At 40.5% G+C, this 19,822-nt stretch overlaps 1 pseudogene; it reads left to right on the top strand.

Annotated features, from left to right (window-relative positions):
• The first annotated feature begins 219 nt into the window (after window positions 1–219).
• On the top strand, window positions 220–3,028 carry LOC127136768 (oligopeptide transporter 3-like; annotated as a pseudogene).
• Window positions 3,029–19,822: the final 16,794 nt, after the last annotated feature.

Genomic DNA, 19,822 nt, shown 5'->3' with positions numbered 1-19,822 from the left:
GCATCTTAGACAGCGCTTTTAAAAGAAAGCGCTGTCTAAGGTTAAAATAAAAATAAAACACGGAAAATGTTCTAAAAAAATAATGAAAGCGCTGTCTAAGGGGGGGTCTTAGACAGCGCTTTTAGAAAGCGCTGTCTAAAACCCCCCCTTAGACAGCGCTTTTAGAAAACGCTTTTAAATATAGACCTTAGTCAGCGCTTTTGAGAAAGCGCTGTTTAAAGTCTTTCAATTAAAAAAAAAATTAAAACCAAAAGCGCTGTCTAAGGTGGGGGTTTAGAAAGCGCTTTTGGAAAGCGCTGTCTAAGGCATATCTTAGAAAGCGCTTTCCACAAAAGCGCTGTCTAAGGTCTAATTAAAATTAAATTTCAGACTTCTATTTTCGTTCTCAGTTCTTTTTGTTTTCCCTCCTGCGATTAAACCCCTCCAGCGAACCCTAACAGCGAACTCAGCCTCTCACTATCTCAGCCATTCTCATGCAAATCGCTGTTCTCCCAATCGGAAAGTTCATGGCCGCAACTCTTCCGACGAAGGAGTACAGTTTTGTTGGATGGCGTTTTACTCTAAATCCTGGACCGTTTAACATGAAGGAGCATGTTATCATCGCTATCTTCGCTAACTGTGGTGTTTCCTCCTCCGGCGGTGGTGGTGATGTTTACTCCATTGGTGCCATTACTATTATGAAAGCTTATTATAAAGAATCTCTCAGTTTTCTTCTCGCTCTCCTCATCGTCATAAGCGCACAGGTTATTATTACGATTATCTTATCATGAAAAAAGTGTAGAAGATGAGTTGAATATATATCTTTCCATGGTTAAAATATTCTGTGATAAATTTGCTTTATATAGTTGTAAATTGAGTTTGCAGTTAATAGGGTTTGGATGGGCTGGGATTCTGAGGAGGTATCTGGTGAACCCAATTGAAATGTGGTGGCCAGCAAACCTCGCACAAGTCTCTCTCTTTAGGTTCATTCTTTTACCCTTACTTCTATATTAAGTCACACTGACATGTTGACACGGATACCTTAAGATGAAAACTTGCTAGTTTGTTACTACTATTTTATACTCTAGTACTAGTTTTGATTACATCATAAACCTTATGCTACAGGGCTCTCCATGAAAAAAATGAAAAATCAAAAGGACTTACAAGGATGCAGTTTTTCCTCATTGCAATGGCGCTAAGCTTCCTGTATTATGCATTCCCTGGATATCTTTTCACAGTATTAACATTCTTCTCATGGGTTTGCTAGGTGTGGCCGAATAACGTAACAGCACATCAAGTTGGATCAGGTTACCGAGGACTTGGAGTAGGCGCCTTCACATTTGATTGGGCTGGGATTTCAGCTTATCGTGGCAGCCCTCTTGTTGCACCATGGACTTCCATTGTTAATATGGGAGTTGGATTTATCATGTTTGTCTATATAATTCTACCTATATGTTACTGGAAGTTTAACACTTTCGATGCTAGAAAGTTTCCTATATTCTCTAATCAGTTGTTCACTCACGATGGACAAAAGTATGACACTACTAAGATTTTAAATGAAGAATATGATCTTAACATAGATGCATACAACAAATATAGCAAGTTATACCTCAGTCCTCTCTACGCATTATCTATTGGAGCAGGTTTCGCTAGGTTTACGTCAACCCTCACTCATGTAGCATTGTTTAAGGGCAGGTAGGCTGTTCTCAAAGCCTGTATAATAGATTTATTTCTTATCGACTTATCGTGACCCTCACTGACATAGTTTCATGTTCGCTCGCAGAAAAATATTGAGCCAAAGCAGAACAGCGATGAGTAATGTAAAATTGGATGTGCATGGTAGACTCATGAAGGCTTATAATACAGTACCAGAATGGTGGTTCCTCATTGTATTATTTGGGAGCATGGCACTATCCATAATAATGTCTTTGGTATGGAAAGTGGATGTGCAACTTCCATGGTGGGGTATGCTCTTAGCTTTCGCCTTAGCTTCTGTTGTAACCCTCCCAATTGGTGTCATCCAAGCAACTACCAACCAGGTATTTCTTCCATCTCTAGTATAGTACTTTTCTTTTCTATCGAATCTCGATTTTAACATACTATTTTGATGCATGGAGGAGTTTATGATTTTAACATGAGTGTGGTTGGTTACCTTGCAGCAACTTGGATATGACATTATAGCACAGTTCATGATTGGGTATGTCCTTCCTGGAACACCAATTGCAAATTTGCTCTTTAAGATTTATGGGAGAATCACCACCGCCCATGCGCTATCTTTCTTGTCAGATATCAAACTCGGGCACTACATGAAAATTCCTCCTCGATGCATGTATATAGAACAGGTCTTTTTCATCTCAAAATCTCCTAGTTTAAGCTTTTTTTTTTCTTATCAATCATTATTTATGTAGTTATTTACTTTGAAATGCCTAAATAGCTGGTGGGAACTCTAGTTGCTGAAGTGATGAATGTTTCAGTGGCTTGGTGGATGTTGGATAGCATTAAGGACATTTGCATGGATGATAATGCTCACCGTGACAGTCCTTGGACTTGCCCGAAATACCGAGTGACATTTGATGCATCGGTTATATGGGGTTTGATCGGACCAAGACGACTATTTGGACCGGGTGGATTGTACCGGAACCTGGTATGGTTATTCTTGATTGGAGCTGTGTTACCGGTTCCTGTTTGGGTGTTTAGCAAAATCTACCCTGACAAAAAATGGATTGCTATGATAAATGTACCAATTATATTTAATGGTTTTGCTGGAATGCCACCTGCAACTCCAACCAACATTGCAACCTGGCTATTGACCGAAATGTTCTTCAACTTCTTTGTGTTTCGCTTCCACAAACGTTGGTGGCAGAAATACAATTATGTTCTATCGGTGGCACTTGATGCAGGCACGGCTCTTATGGCTATTTTGATTTTCTTTGCTCTGCAAAATGCAGGCCATAGTCTGAGATGGTGGGGAACTGAATTGGATCATTGCCCATTGGCTACTTGCCCTACTGCACCAGGAATTGTGGTGGATGGTTGTCCTGTATTCTAATAGAGAAGCCTCCTGGACTAAACTTTCTCTTTTGTATTTGTTTTTGTCTTCTGGGGTGGGAAACAAATTAGGCTTGGAGTATAGGTGAAAGGACTACCTAATAACCAATTGCTTAGCAATTATTGTGTATATGCTTCTTGCTTGACCATGTGAATTATTCCAATTTTGTCTAAGGAATTAAAAAAAATCAAAAAAATATTATTTTTATTTTTATTGTTTGTTATTTTCTTTTTAATTTTGTCTATGTTATTTTACTATGCATAGTCGGTCCCAAGTTCGAATAAAATGAGAGAGTTGTGTTAGGCAGACGACACTAACGTAAATTTTTCTCGAATTTCTATGACATGGATCAACTACAAAATAATGTGAATGTTAGGTCGTTGTTCATAAGCAATGCATTGTACCGGTCGAGTACAATGTCAAAAGAGCAAGAGTTAATGCCTCGTTGCCTGGATGTAGCAAAAAATTGGGAGGGTCTTAGAAAGCGCTTTTGGCCAAAGCGCTGTCTAAGGGGGTGGGGCTTAGACAGCGCTTTTCAAAAGCGCTGTCTAAGGTATACCTAAAAAATTTAAAATAAGAGGGTCTTATAAAGCGCTTTTGGCCAAAGCGCTGTCTAAGGGGGGGGGGGGGGCTTAGACAGCGCTTTTAAGATTTAAAAAAGCGCTGTCTAAACCTTTAGCAGCGGAGGTTTAGACAGCGCTTTAAAGCGTTGTCTAAGGCTAAAAAAAGCGCTGTCTAAGGTCTTGTTTGTTGTAGTGAGTATGCCTATCATGTGGGTATACCTATTCTGGATCAGTTGTCGTTCAATGGCTTGGAGAGGGTTCTTTCTTCTCAAGAGATTGCTGATCTGCTTCACATAGATGTATCCGATATTGTTGCTCATATGACTACCAAAGGTGGAATTCAAGGTCTCTCATCTGGTTTTCTCATTGCCCAAGCTACTTTGTTTGGGAAGGCCGTGAGTGAGGACGCCTTTGAAGCCATATTTGTGCTTCTCATCTATGGGCTAGTGTTATTCCCCAACATCGACAACTTTGTGGATGTGAATGCTATTAGGATTTTCTCTACTCTTAATCTCGTTTCGACTTTGTTGGGTGACACTTATTTCTCTTTGCATATGAGGAATGCGAAGGGTGGTGGATCCATTGTGTGATGTTTGCCTCTATTGTACAAGTGGTTTATTTCGCACTTGCCTCAGACGCTCGCCTTCAAGGAGAACAAGGGATGTCTACGGTGGTCCACGAGACTTATGTATCTCACTAATGATGATATCTTTTGGTATAACCATGTGTATGATGGTGTACAGATTATTGACTCTTGTGGTGAATTCTCCAATGTGCCTCTTCTTGGTACATGTGGTGGAATTAACTACAACCCTATTTTGGCTTGCCGCCAGCTTGGGTTCCCCTTAAAGGATAAACCTAACAACATTATGTTGGAAGGTGTGTTCTTTCAAGAGGATAAAGATCCCCAGAACCTGAAGGGCATGATGGTATGCGCCTGACGCAAGGTTCATAGGAAGGGAAGGAAAGATCTTGGTCCGAAGAATTGTATTGCTTTGGAACCCTACACCTCTTGGGAGAGGAAGAGAGCGCTTGAGTACCGCATGCCATATGATTATCCGAGACCTACCCCTATGGTTATGGTTGGGCCTTCAACCCTCCCTAACCAAGGAGTAGAGGAGTTGAGAGATGAAGACCGTTCGCGTGCTTGGGTTCGTGAGTGAGAAGAACTACTTCAGCAACTCAGAGATAAAGATGCTGTGATAAAATTTCTGGAGCATCAGGTTATTGATGAGTCTGATGACGTGGTTACTTCTCTCCTTCCTCAGTCATCCATGTTTTGGAAGAGGAAGTATGATCGACTCGCCAAGGAGAAGGCTGATATGGAAGCATCCTATGAGAGAGAGGTGAAGAGGCTTCGTGCAGCTTATCTTCCGATCTCGAGAGCTTTGGAAGATTGTTTTTAGGGATCCATAGAATGTTTATTCTCCTTTCCTCTTGTATTGTATTTGGTTACCAAAACTGTACTACTTCTGTGGTGTAAAATCTTTTTCCAAATATTATTGCTATGAGTACTCCACATATATGTCTTAAAGGATTAATATTTTCAAATAGATCTCTATAAAGTTCCTCTGATAAAAATAAATCATATGCACAAGCATTGCATGTATCATATGCATAAGCAGGTTTTGTTCAGCTCAGTGGTCTAACTCTTTGCTCTTCATTTATTTTGAAGACAAGCTGACGCACCGGTATAGCACAAGAGCTAATCTGTCGAGGATCATGGACCATCTGGAACAAGAGAACCGGGAATTAAAAGACGAGATTTCTAGGCTGACTGCCATGATGGAGTCAGTGTTGGCTGCTCAGAGCCAATCTTCGCCCACTCCTGCAACTCCTCCCACGAGGACTGTTATATCTGAGGCCGCTTCTTCAACTGTGCCTGCTGCAACAGCCCATTTTACGCCTACTATGCCAGCCGGGTTCCCCTGGGGAATGCCCGCCAACTTTGTGCCCGAGGGTTTTGCTCCAACTCTCGCTTCTCTACCGGCATCTAGCCCGGTCCTTTCTGTGCCACCTCCCGTTGTGCACACCTTGCCAAGAGTTAAAGACATCATCTATCACTCTGAGCCATCTGAGGGCCCGGACGTATATGAGAAGATGGATGAGATGAAAGACCAATTCCTTGAGCTGCGCAAGGAACTGAAGACTCTGAGGGGTAAGGACCTCTTTGGTAAGAGTGTTGTTGAGTTGTGCCTTGTGCCCAACGTGAAGATCCCTGTAAAGTTCAAAGTACCTGACTTTGAGAAGTACAAGGGAAACACATGCCTGCTCAGCCATCTTGTGATGTATGCTCGCAAGATGTCAACGCAAACTGATAACGATCAACTGCTTATCCACTACTTCCAGGACAGCCTGTCTGGTGCTGCTCTCTAGTGGTACATGGGTTTGGAGAGTTTGAACATCCTCTCCTTCAATGATCTTGGTGAGGCCTTCGTCAAGCAATACAAATACAAAGTGGATATGGCTCTTGACAGGGACCAGTTGAGGGTGATGTCCCAGAAAGAGAAAGAGACCTTCAAGGAGTACGCCCAGAGATGGCGCGAGTTGGCAGCTCAGATAGTGCCACCCGTAGAGGAGAAAGAGATGACGAAGATCTTTTTGAAGACTTTGAGCTCTTTCTACTATGAGAGGATGATAGCCAGTGCTCCCTCAGACTTCACCGAAATGGTGAATATGGGGATGAGACTGGAAGAAGGGGTCCGCGAAGGACGTTTATCTCGGGATGACAGCTCTTCAGCAAAGAGATATGGGAGCTTTGCTTAGAAGAAGGAGGGAGAGGCACATGCTGTGTCTTTCCACATCAAAAGAAGACCCTTTGTGAAGAGGAAGAATATTCGCCCTGCCATTAACCAACACCAGGTGGCTCATATAGCACCTAGCTTTAGAGAAGTTCATCATCAACAACAACAACATCAACAATATCAACAACAACATCGTCAGCAACAACAGGCCTACCAGCCTCGAAACAACAATAACACCAGCACCAACAACTACGAGAGGAAGAGGGTAACTTTTGACCCGATTCCGATGTCATATACTGAACTCTATCCTTCTCTGGCCGATAGAAAGTTAATTACTCCACGAGACCCTCCCGATGTACCGACCAACCCTCAATGGTGGTACAAGCCTGAACTACATTGTGTATATCATTTTGGTGCTCCCGGACATGACGTGGAAAATTGTTATCCATTGAAGACCAAGGTGCAAGACCTTGTGAGAAGCGGTATTTTGTTTTTCAAGGACGTAGGTCCTAATGTGAAGAAGAACCCATTGCCCGAGCATGGGAAAGCTGCTGTGAATATGGTCCAGGGATGTCCTGGCTGAAGGAGAATTGTCATCCAAGGCGCAACGGTATTTAAAATTTCTCCATTTAATGATCCTTACGAATGGGCATGATCAGTGATAAAATCGTTACCTCTTGTGGCGATTCAAACCTTAGGTGCAGATCTCTTGTAACGATCAAAACCTTTGATACAAATCCACGAAGCGATCACGAACGTTGAACGATGACAACGTCTCTACTCAGTCCACACGAACGGATTCCTTCAATCTCAGTGCTAGCTGGTACGAATGAAGGCTTTGAGTGAGAGAGAGAGAGAGAGGGAAACGAAACTCCAAGTCTTCACTTGAGTTTGAGTCTAAGTGGAATGACAATGCTTCTACCCAAGGGTTCTATTTATAGAACCACTTGTGTGGGCTTCAAGCTAAAAAGCCCACTTAAGTGTATTTTGGCCCAAATCTCATAATATGCCAAAATCACTTAAGTATTTGGTACCTTACCATATTTCGTATTCCACTTAAGTGCACCGTACCTTACGATGTTCCTTAGTTAATCTATCTCTCATCAATTCGTCCTTTGTGTGTGACCCTGTAGGTTTTCGCGACGTTGGCAATTATATTAAATCATGCATTTAACATAATAAACAGTGAGCGGTATCTAGCAACACATCACTGCTACCCAAGTCACGAAAATGTCATGTGATCTGACAAAACCTCCTGTGATAATAATTATGTGTATAATTACCCCTTTGCCCTTATGTCTATATTGAACACAAGGTATAGACCGTGTCATCCTTGTCCAGTTCAATATTGAGTCCATAGACATTTATCCTGTTACGCAGGATGGGCAAATTCCATCTACGACACTCATGTCCCTCAGAATGCTTTATGGAGTACCCATCAACTGTCTTTATGGTTATCCAGTTACGGACAACGTTGGATCAGCAATAAAGCACTCGACTCTACATCTAAGATCCATAGTGGTTTCAGGTCGAAGAGTGGTATACACTATTATCACCATGAGAATAACTTATGACACTTTGCATAACTTTCTATATAGTATTCTCATAGCGGGTCAATCTGGTATAAATGTTACTCCTGATATTCATACCTATGTTTAAGACTTGATAACTCTTTATCCATGATCCATGAGATGTGATCATCAGTCTACAAACATAATAGTCTTAATGCTTTAATGTTATCCCACTTCACACTAAAGCTCGACTACGGATACTTTAAGAATAGTGTCCTTATGTTTAATGTGTTCTCATGATTAAGTCACACTTAATACATTAAACGGACTATCTATTCCAGAGACTTTATTAATCAACCATAATAAAGAAAATGACTTTTATTATTAATAAATAATTTGATACAAGTACCAAAAGTATTGGCCTCTAGGGCTTACACCAACCATCTCCTACTAGCACTAGAGCCAATCAGGCATACCCCTTATGCCCATTGATCTAGTATGGCCATCATGCTTCTGCTGCGCAAGAGGCTCTGTTAGTGGGTCAGCAATATTGTCAAGTGTAGGTACTCTACATATTTTCATATCTCCTCTATCCATTATCTCTCGAACGAGATCATAACGCCTAAGTATGTGTTTGGATCGTTGGTGAGATCTAGGCTCCTTAACTTGTGCGATAGCACCATTGTTATCACAATAGAGACCAATGGGATCCACAATGCTAGAGACTATGCCAAGTCCACTAATGAACTTTTTTATCCAAACAACTTCCTTTGCTGCACTTGAGGCAGCAATATACTCGGCCTCGATTGTAGAATCAGCAACTGTATCTTGCTTTGAACTTTTCAAGCTCACAGCTCCATCATTTAAGCAAAACACATAACCATTGGAACCATTCATATTAAAGTGTCTCAGCACTTTGTCTATGTACTATGACTTAGGCCAAGCATTTTGTGATCTATCTCTATAGATTCTGATTCCTAATATATAGGCTGCTTCTCCTAGGTCCTTCATAGAAAAGCATTTCCCCAACCAAGACTTTACTTGTTGCAGGGTAGGGACATCATTTCCAATGAGTAATATGTCATCTACATATAATATCAGGAAAACGGTCATGCTCCCACTAACCTTCTTGTAGACACAAGGCTAATCATCGTTCTTGATGAATCCATATTGTTTTACTGTTTCATAAAAACGAAGATTCCATGAGTAGGTCACAGGCTCATCTTGATCCATGAGTGATACATCACCTTGATCTGTTATGAGATATCCATATCTCTCAGGTAGGTGACGTATCCTGCTTGACCTACGCTGGTCTTGTTCTACTTGAGCAGGTTGCTCTTACACAACTACTTGTGTTTCCTGCTCTAATTCCTCCATAGGTGTATCGATGCTTTGTGATTCTTGAATTTCTTCAAGCTCTACTTTCCTCCCACTGATTCCTTTGGAAATAAAATCCTTTTCTAGGAGTACTCCAGTTCGAGCGACAAACACTTTGCCCTCAGAAGGATTGTAGAAGTGATACCCTCTTGTTTCTTTAGGATACCCCACAAATAAGCATTTGTCAAATTTGGGCTCAAGCTTAGTTGAAATTTGTCGTTTCACATAAACTTCGCAACCCCAAATCTCCATGTAAGACATATGTGTTTTCTTACCACTCCATATCTCATATGGTGTCTTTTCAACCTTTTGGATGGAACACGGTTAAGTGTATAAGCTGATGTCAATAGTGCATGTCCTCAAAAGGAGTTTGGAAGATCGGTGTGACTCATCATGGATCGGACCATGTCTAACAGGGTTCGATTTCTTCTCTCAGATACACCATTCCATTTGGGGTGTTCTAGGAGGAGTGAGTTGGGATAGGATCCCACACTCTTTCAGATGGTCATCAAACTCTAGGCTTAAATACTCACCACCTCGATCTGATCGAAGAGTTTTAATATTCTTACCTAGTTGGTTTTGTACTTCATTCTTGAATTCCTTGAACTCTTCAGAGGACTATGATCTGTGTTTCATTAAATACACATAACTATATCTACTGAAATCATCAGTAAATATGATGAAGTACTAAAAACCTCCTCTGGTTGGCATGTTCAGTGGTCCACATACATCAGTATGTATGAGGGCCAAAAGATCATTATCTCTTTCACCTTTTCCTGTGAACGGAGACTTTGTCATCTTTCCAATTAAACAAGATCTGTATGTCTCATATGATTCATAATCAAAAGAGTCCAACAGTCCATCTTTATGGAGTTTGGAAATGCGCTTCTCATTTATGTGGCCAATGCCAAAGGTAAGTTGGATTTAACTCATTAGGTTTCATCCTTTTAGTATTAATGTTATAAATAGGCATTTCAAGATCAAGGACATATAATCCATTGTTCATTTGTGCAGTAGCATAGAATATATCATTCAAATAAATTGAGCAACAATTGTTCTTTATTATAAATGAAAAACCAAACTTGTCCAAACAAGAAACGGAATTAATATTTGTGCTAATTGTAGGTACATAATAACAGTTCTCTAACTGAATTATTAAACCACTAGGTAAAGTCAATACATAAGTCCCTACGGCTAAAGCAGCAACCTTTGCTCCATAGCCAACTCGTAGGTCAACTTCACCTTTTGCGAAATCTCTACTTCTTTTCAGCCCCTGCACATTTGTATAAATGTGAGAACCACATCCAGTATCTAATACCCATGATGCAGAAGTAGATAAATTAATAACAAAAATACCTGAAGTTGAAGTCTCTACTCCATTCTTCTTATCTTCCAAGTACTTTGGGCAGTTCCTCTTCCAGTGTCCGGTCTTACCGCAATGGAAGCAGGTGCCTTCTTTTGCTATGCCTCCACTAGGCTTTAAAGCAGCAACGGTGGGTTTGGGTTTGGCAACTTCCTTGCCTTTCCCTTTATCACCCTGCTTAGTGGGCCTTTTGTTCTGTCTCTTTCTATTTCCGATCATCAGAATGGACTTCCCTTTTGACTTCAGATTCTGCTCGGCAGTTCTTAATATGGCGGCCAGTTCAGGAAGAGATTTGTCCATATCAATCATATTGAAATTTAGGACAAATTGAATGAAACTATCTGGCAACGATTGCAAGATCAAATCAGTCGCAAGTTCCTTTTCGAGGGGAAAACCCAATCTCTCAAGGTTTTCCACATACCCAATCATCTTGAGTACATGGGGACCTACATGGGCTTCCTCAGCTAACTTGCCTTGAAAAAGGGCTTTTGAAACTTCAAACCTCTCATGCCTTGCTTGCTCTTGATAGAGCATCTTCAGGTGTTCGATCATATCGAACGCTGACATGTTCTTATGTTGCTTTTGCAATTCTGAGTTCATGGTAGCTAGCATGAGACAAGCAGTTTCATTGGCATCATCGACATGCTTCTTATAAGCATCTCTTTCTGCCTTAGGTGCAGAACTAGGAGGTTCCTCTTCAGGAACAGGTGTCTCCAAGACATACAGCTTTTTATCATGTTTGAGGACAATCCTCAGGTTTCGGTGCCAATCCAGAAAATTTGTCCCAGACAATTTTTCCTTATCAAGGATTGATCGCAAGATGTTGTTAGAGGTGTTTGTTGTCATGGTTATCTACATAAGGATTAATGAAAATATAAGTATCATTGACATATTTAATTAGGCCTTTAATTAAACATGCTCCCACTATTTTACTCAAAACAAATGACCCTCATCATTTGATTCGGAAAATCCCGTTGGAAGATTTTCTAGTGGGTCGAGATCCATATTTCACTTCGTTCTAAGTCCGCGTAGGCGGATTACACAAAACTAGGTTATTCATGTAGGAACTCCTTCCAATTGTATCTCATACAACTCTCGAAAATTTCAGTTGGGTGAATAACTTCTTATTCCAATACATCATATGGATCATTCCCAACTCTTGCTTCTAAACATATATATAATCTTATTATAATTTGTTTAGTTAAGTTTGACCCATTGTTTTAACAGTTGGATATTACAATTATCCCATCGCACCTTACTAATATAGAACATGCACCTCGCGTAGGCGAAACCTACATTATTCGATACTAGTCTTGATGAGTGTTAAAACTTGGAAAGCATAAACTTAATATTTAATTTGAGGGAATTGCAATTTTTCTGATCTCACCGGCTTATTTATCATATAAACCGTCTCTCACATGCATCAACATACATTCACATGCATCAACATACATACAAATAAAATGAAACAGTTATGGCCCCTAGCGCAATTGTTCTCCCAAGCCAATGAGAGAACCTAAGCTAACCTACAACGATCTAAGCTTCTCCAAGCAAGATCTTCAAGGTTGTCCTCCTTTGGCACTGACTTCTTTGCTTTCTTCATATCATTACATTACAAAAGAAACTCGTTTTACATACGAGGGAGTAAGATGAGAAAAGAAGTTATATTTGGAAGATTAAGAGAGAGGCACGACACGCAAGTCGTATTTTAAAACCCAAAGCAGAATAAAGGAAAACTAAGGCCATAACCGATCACCACAAGACAATAATAAACACTTTATTATTATTATTAATTCCTTTAATTAATTAAAATCAAATTAAATCTCGACGACCGATCACCACATTTTAATGAACAATTCATTTAAAATCAATGTCGCTTTTCGCATCAACACTTGATACTTTTAAAGCACTGAGTTAGCCGAACGGGTGAATTTTGTCTTGCGTTAACCGGTTAACCATATGCGTTAACCAGTTAACACTGTTTGAAATCTGTTCAAAAAATTCTTTTCTGCCTTGCGTTAACCGGTTAACACTGTTTGAAAATGTCTTGGAAAACTGTTTTCCGCCTTGCGTTAACCGGTTAACCAAAAGCGTTAATCGGTTAACACTATTTGAAAAACTCAAAAAATTTATTTCATATTGCGTTAACCGGTTAACCATATGCGTTAACCGGTTAACACTGTTCCAAAAAGTGTTTTAGAAACCACAACTCTTGTGCAGTCAAACCTCAATCGCATAACTCTCTGACAACACAACCCTTGTGCTGTCACTAACCCTGATGCACCAATTTCAGACCGTCAAACACATCTCGATTGTTGATTCAGTATGATTGATCAACACGTCATTGCTTCACCATACTAATGTCGGATCAAGAAGCAAATGACCATTGATCGCTCAAAGGAAAACAATCATTGAGTGTTTGAATGAACGAAACGAGAACATTATATCATATATAATGTATTTTGCATCAGGATTACATATATCATATATATGTAACTTGATCGATCTAAATTTAATTTTTGATTCATTATGTCTTTAATCATATTAATATAGAACAAAACAGTTATCAGATTCATGGTTTCGTAAGTGGCTCTGATACCACTGAAGGAGAATTGCCATCCAAGGCGCAGCGGAATTTAAAATTTCTCCATTTAGTGATCCTTACGAATGGGCATGATCAGTGATAGAATTGTTACCTCTTGTGGCGATTCAAACCTTTGGTGCAGATCTCTTGTAACGATCAAAACCTTGGATACAAATCCACAGAGCGATCACGAATGTTGAACGGTGACAACGTCTCTACTCAGTCCACACGAACGGATTCCTTCAATCTCAGTGCTAGCTGGTACGAGTGAAGGCTTTGAGTGAGAGAGAGAGAGAGAGAGAGAGAGAGAGAGAGAGAGAGAGAAAGAGGGAAACGAAACTCCAAGTCTTCACTTGACTTTGAGTCTGAGTGGAATGACAATGCTTCTACCCAAGGGTTCTATTTATAGAACCACTTGTGCGGGCTTCAAGCTAAAAAGCCCACTTAAGTGTATTTTGGCCCATATCTCATAATATGCCAAAATCACTTAAGTATTTGGTACCTTACCATATTTCGTATTCCACTTAAATGCACCGTACCTTACGATGTTCCTTAGTTACTCTATCTCTCATCAATCCGTCCTTTGTGTGTGACCCTATAGGTTTTCGCGACGTTGGCAATTATATTAAATCACGCATTTAACATAATAAATAGTGAGCAGTATCTAGCAACACATCACTGCTACCCAAGTCACGAAAATGTCATGTGATCTGACAAATCCTTCTGTGATAATAATTATGTGTATAATTACCCTTTTGCCCTTATGTCTATATTGAACACAAGGCATAGACCGTGTCATCCCTGTCCAGTTCAATATTGGACCCATAGACATTTATCCTGTTAGGTAGGATGGGCAAATTCCATCTAGGTCACTCATGTACCTCAGCATGCTTTGTGGAGTACCCATCAACTGTCTTTATGGTTATCCAGTTACGGACAACGTTGGATCAGCAATAAAGCACTCGACTCTACATCTAGGATCCATAGTGGTTTCAGGTCGACGAGTGGTTTACACTATTATCACCATGAGGATAACTTATGACACTTTGCATAACTTTCTATATAGTATTCTCATAGCGGGTCAATCCGGTATAAATATTACTCCTAATATTCATACCTATGTTTAAGACTTGATAACTCTTTATCCATGATCCATGAGATGTGATCATCAGTCTATAAACATAATAGTCTTAATGCTTTAATGTTATCCCACTTCACACTAAAGCTCGACTACGGATACTTTAAGAATAGTGTCCTTATGTTTAATGTGTTCTCATGATTAAGTCACACTTAATAAATTAAACGGACTATCTATTCCAGGGACTTTATTAATCAACCATAATAAAGAAAGTGCCTTTTATTATTAATAAATAATTCGATACAAGTACCAAAAGTATTGGCCTCTAGGGCTTACACCAACACTGGCAAATATAAAGTCATGTATGTCAATGATATCAGGCAATCTTTGGTCGAGATGCATAAGCTGTTATGTGGATACAGCCACTATGAGCATGACCATGATAGGTGCCAGGTGTGCACTATCAATGAAAGAGGATGCCGACAAGTAAGGAAGGACATCCAAGAGATGCTGGATCAGGAAATGATCGAAATACTTCAAAATCGCAATGAGGACGAAGTTGATGTTATATATCCGGTATTCAGAATTCCTGAGCCTGTTATCGTCAAGTATGATGGCTAAAAGAAGAAAGTATCACCATCTCTTATGATAAAGCCAGCGGGCCCTATCCCGTATGTATCTGATAAAGCTGTTCCCTACAGATACAATGTTGTGATGCTAGAAGATGGGAAGGAGGTGCTGTTGCCCTCAACCTCTGTGATTATCATCCCAGTCGTCAGTGGTATGACCCGTAGTGGTCGTGTTTTCTCGGCTCCACCGAAACCCCATGAAGACGTTGTGGGGAAAGCTGTGGTTAATCCTGCCAGACCCGTGGGGACTTCTTCTTCTAATCCTGTTATGAAGGGTGTTGACCTTGTTGTTGTTAAAACCAATAGCACTCCTATCCTGGTTAGCCAACATGGCATTTTGAAAGAGGATGGTGATGAGATGTTGAGGCTCATCAAGAGGAGTGAATATAATATTGTTGATCAGCTACTACAAACTCCATCAAAGATATCAGTGTTATCTTTGTTGATGAATTCTGAGCCACATCGCGAAGCTTTGCAGAGGGTGTTGGACGTGGCATACGTGGACCACGATGTCACCTTGAGCAGTTTGATAGCATTGTTGCAAACATAACCGCTTGCAACAATTTGAGCTTCTGTGATTCTGATCTTCCCGAGGAGGGAAAAGACCATAATTTGGCTCTACACATTTCCATGAATTGTAAGGATGATGCCATGTCTAATGTGTTGGTAGACACAGGATCATCACTCAATGTGTTGCCAAAATCCATTATGGCTAAACTTTCTTACCAGGGGCCTCCCATGAGGCAGAGTGGAGTGTTAGTTAAAGCCTTTGATGGATCAAGGAAAACTGTGATCGGAAAAGTAGAACTTCCGATCAAGATTGGACCTAGTGATTTCCATATCACTTTCCAGGTCATGGATATTCATCCATCATACAGCTGTTTGCTTGGCAGACCATGGATTCACGAGGAAGGCGCCGTGACATCCACCCTACACCAGAAATTAAAGTTTGTCAAAAACAAAAAGTTGGTGGTGATGGGGGGAGAGAAGGCTCTCTTGATTAGCCATTTATCTTCCTTTTCCTATACTGACGCTGGTGATGGGGAGAGAGAGAGAGAGAGAGAGAGAGAGAGAGAGAGAGAGAGAGAGAGAACAAAAATGCAAGAGTGACAATGCTTCTACCCAAGGGTTCTATTTATAGAACCACTTATGTGGGCTTCAAGCTAAAAAACCCACTTAAGTGTATTTTGGCCCATATCTTATAATATGCCCAAAATCACTTAAGCGTGTGGTACCTTACCATTTAAGTGAACCGTACCTTACGGTGTTCCTTAGTTACTCTATCTCTCATCAATCCGTCCTTTGTGTGTGACCCTGTAGGTTTTCGCGACGTTGGCAATTATATTAAATCACGCATTTAACATAATAAACAGTGAGCGGTATCTAGTAACACATCACTGCTACCCAAGTCACGAAAATGTCATGTGATCTGACAAATCCTTCTGTGATAATAATTATGTGTATAATTACCCTTTTGCCCTTATGTCTATATTGAACACAAGGCATAGACCGTGTCCCTCATGTCCCTTAGCATGCTTTGTGGAGTACCCATCAACTGTCTTTATGGTTATCCAGTTACGGACAACGTTGGATCAGCAATAAAGCACTCGACTCTACATCTAGGGTCCATAGTGGTTTCAGGTCTAAGAGTGGTATACACCATTATCACCATGAGAATAACTTATGACACTTTGCTTAACATTCTATATAGTATTCTCATAGCGGGTCAATCCAGTATAAATGTTACTCTTAATATTCATACCTATGTTTGAGACTTGATAACTCCTTATCCATGATCCATGAGATGTGATCATCAGTCTATAAACATAATAGTCTTCATGCTTTAATGTTATCCCACTTCACAATAAAGCTCGACTACGGATACTTTAAGAATAGTGTCCTTATGTTTAATGTAATCTCATGATTAAGTCATACTTGATACATTAAACGGACTAGCTATTCTAGGGACTTTATTAAACAAACATAATAAAGAAAAAGCCTTTTATTATTAATAAATAATTCGATACAAGTACCAAAAGTATTGGCCTCTAGGGCTTACACCAACAGAAGACAACATTCATCACACCTTAGGGAACATTCTGTTATCGAGTGATTCCCTTTGGTTTGAAGAACGCCGGAGCCACGTATCAACGCGCTATGACTACCTTGTTTCAGGATATGATGCACAAGAAGATCGAGGTGTATGTCGATGATATGATTGCGAAGTCGAAAACGGAAGTTGAACATGTAGAACACTTGTTGAAGCTTTTTCAGCGTTTGAGGAAGTACAAACTCCGCTTGAATCCGAACAAGTGTACATTTGGAGTCCGTTCCGGCAAGTTATTAGGCTTTATTGTCAGTGAAAGAGGTATTGAAGTTGATCATGCCAAGGTCAAAGCAATACAAGAGATGCCTGCACCCAAAACTGAGAAGCAAGTCCGAGGTTTTCTTGGCCGCTTGAATTATATTTCCAGATTTATATCCCACATGACTGCCACATGTGCGCCTATATTCAAGCTCCTCCGGAAAGATCAGCGTCATGATTGGACCAAGGATTACCAAAAAGCCTTTGACAGTATCAAAGAGTATCTGTCTGAGCCATTGATTTTGTCCCCGCCTGTTGAAGGGAGACCCTTGATTATGTACTTGATGACTCTATGGGTTGTGTATTGGGTCAGCAAGATGAATCAGGGAAGAAAGAATATGTTATATACTACTTGAGTAAAAAGTTCACCGATTGCGAGTTTCGATACTCAACGCTTGAGAAGACATGTTGTGCTTTGGCTTGGGTCGCCAAGCGTTTACGCCAGTATATGTTAAATCATACAACTTGGTTGATATCCAAAATGGATCCAATCAAGTATATCTTTGAGAAGCCTGCTTTAACTGGGAGGATTGCCCGTTGGCAGATGCTGTTGTCTGAGTATGACATTGAGTATCGAGCTCAGAAAGCTATTAAAGGTAGTATCTTGGCTGACCACTTGGCACATCAACCAATTGAGGATTATCAGTCTGTTCAGTACGACTTCCCTGATGAGGAGATTCTGTATTTGAAAATGAAAGATTGCGATGAGCCTACGCTCGATGAAGGGCCAGAGCCTGGTTCCCGATGGGGTATGGTGTTCGATGGCGCTGTTAATCAATATGGAAATGGTATTGGGGTAGTGATTATTACTCCTCAAGGCACACATTTTACTTTTACAGCAAGGCTAACTTTCAAATGCACGAATAATATGGCGGAGTGTGAGGCCTGTATTATGGGTTTGGAAGAGTGCATTGATCTTAGGATCAAACATCTTGATGTTTATGGTGATTCGGCCCTTGTTGTCAATCAGATTAAGGGTGAATGGGAGACGAATCAGCCTGGCCTCATCCCATATAGAGATTATGCGAGGAGCATTTCAACTTTCTTTACTAAGGTCGACTTCCATCATATTTCTCGAGATGAGAATCGGATGGCAGATGCTCTTGCTACACTTGCTTCAATGATTATGGTGAAATATTGGAATGAAGTCCCTAATATTACCGTGATGCGCTTGAATAGACCAGCTCATGTATTTGTAGTTGAAGAAGTGAAAGATGATAAGCCATGGTATTATGATATCAAATGCTTTCTCCAAAGTCAGACCTACCCACCCGGGGCATCTGTTAAAGATAAGAAGACTTTGAGGAGATTATCTGGCAGTTTCTACCTTAATGGTGATGTGCTTTATAAGAAGAATTTTGACATGGTTTTGCTCAGATGCGTGGATAGACACGAAGCAGACCTGTTGATGACTGAAGTCCATGAGGGTTCATTTGGTACTTATTCCAATGGGCATGCCATGGTAAAGAAGATGTTGAGAGGAGGCTACTATTGGCTGACAATGGAGTCTGATTGTTGCAAATATGTGAATAAATGCCACAAGTGTCAGATTTATGCGGATAAGATTCATATTCCCCCGACACTTCTGAATGTTATTTCTTCACCATGGCCTTTCTCCATGTGGGAAATTGACATGATTGGCATGATTGAACCAAATGCGTCAAACGGTCATCGTTTTATTCTCGTAGCCATTGATTACTTCACCAAGTGGGTTGAAGCGGCATCATATGCAAATGTGACCAAGCAGGTGGTCGTGAGGTTTATCAAGAATCAACTCATATGTCAATATGGTGTTCCAGACAAGATCATTACTGATAATGGATCTAACTTGAACAATAAGATGATGAGAGAGCTGTGTAGCGAGTTCAAGATTGCACATCATAATTCTTCTCCCTGTAGACCCAAGATAAATGGGGTTGTTGAAGCTGCTAATAAGAACATCAAGAAGATTATCTAGAAGATGGTTATTACGTACAAATATTGGCATGAGATGCTACCATTTTCTTTGCATGGTTATCGTACATCTGTCCGCACTTCAACAGGCAACCCCTTTCTCTCTTGTATATGGCATGGAGGTTGTGCTCCCCGTGGAGGTTGAGATCCCATTAATGAGAGTCTTGATGGAAGCCAAGTTGACTGAGTCTGAATGGGTTCAGAGTCGTTATGACCAACTGAATTTGATAGAAGAGAAGAGGTTAACTGCCATGTGCCATGGTCAGTTATATCAGCAAAGGATGAAGAAAACCTTTGATAAGAAGGTCAAGCCTCGTGTGTTCAGAGAAGGTGACCTCGTGCTCAAGAAATTCTTGTCTTTCGCGCCCGACTCCAGGGGCAAGTGGACTCCAAACTATGAAGGTCCATATGTTGTTAAGAGAGCCTTTTCAAGCGGTGCTTTGATACTTACAACTATGGATGGGGAGGATTTCACTCGTCCTGTGAATTCAGATGCAGTCAAGAAATACTTCGCCTAAAATAAAAACAGAATAGCTCGCTAAGTTGAAAACCCGAAAGGGCGACTTAGGCAAAAATGAGCATATCGGTGGATTGAAAACTCGAAAGGGCGATCCAGGCAAAAGTTAG

This window comes from Lathyrus oleraceus, chromosome 1 (assembly GCF_024323335.1).
Source record: "Lathyrus oleraceus cultivar Zhongwan6 chromosome 1, CAAS_Psat_ZW6_1.0, whole genome shotgun sequence".
In the NCBI taxonomy this organism is placed as follows: Eukaryota; Viridiplantae; Streptophyta; class Magnoliopsida; order Fabales; family Fabaceae; genus Lathyrus; species Lathyrus oleraceus.
Note: the sequence above shows the minus strand (reverse complement) of the source record. Positions and strands in the feature narration are given on the sequence as shown.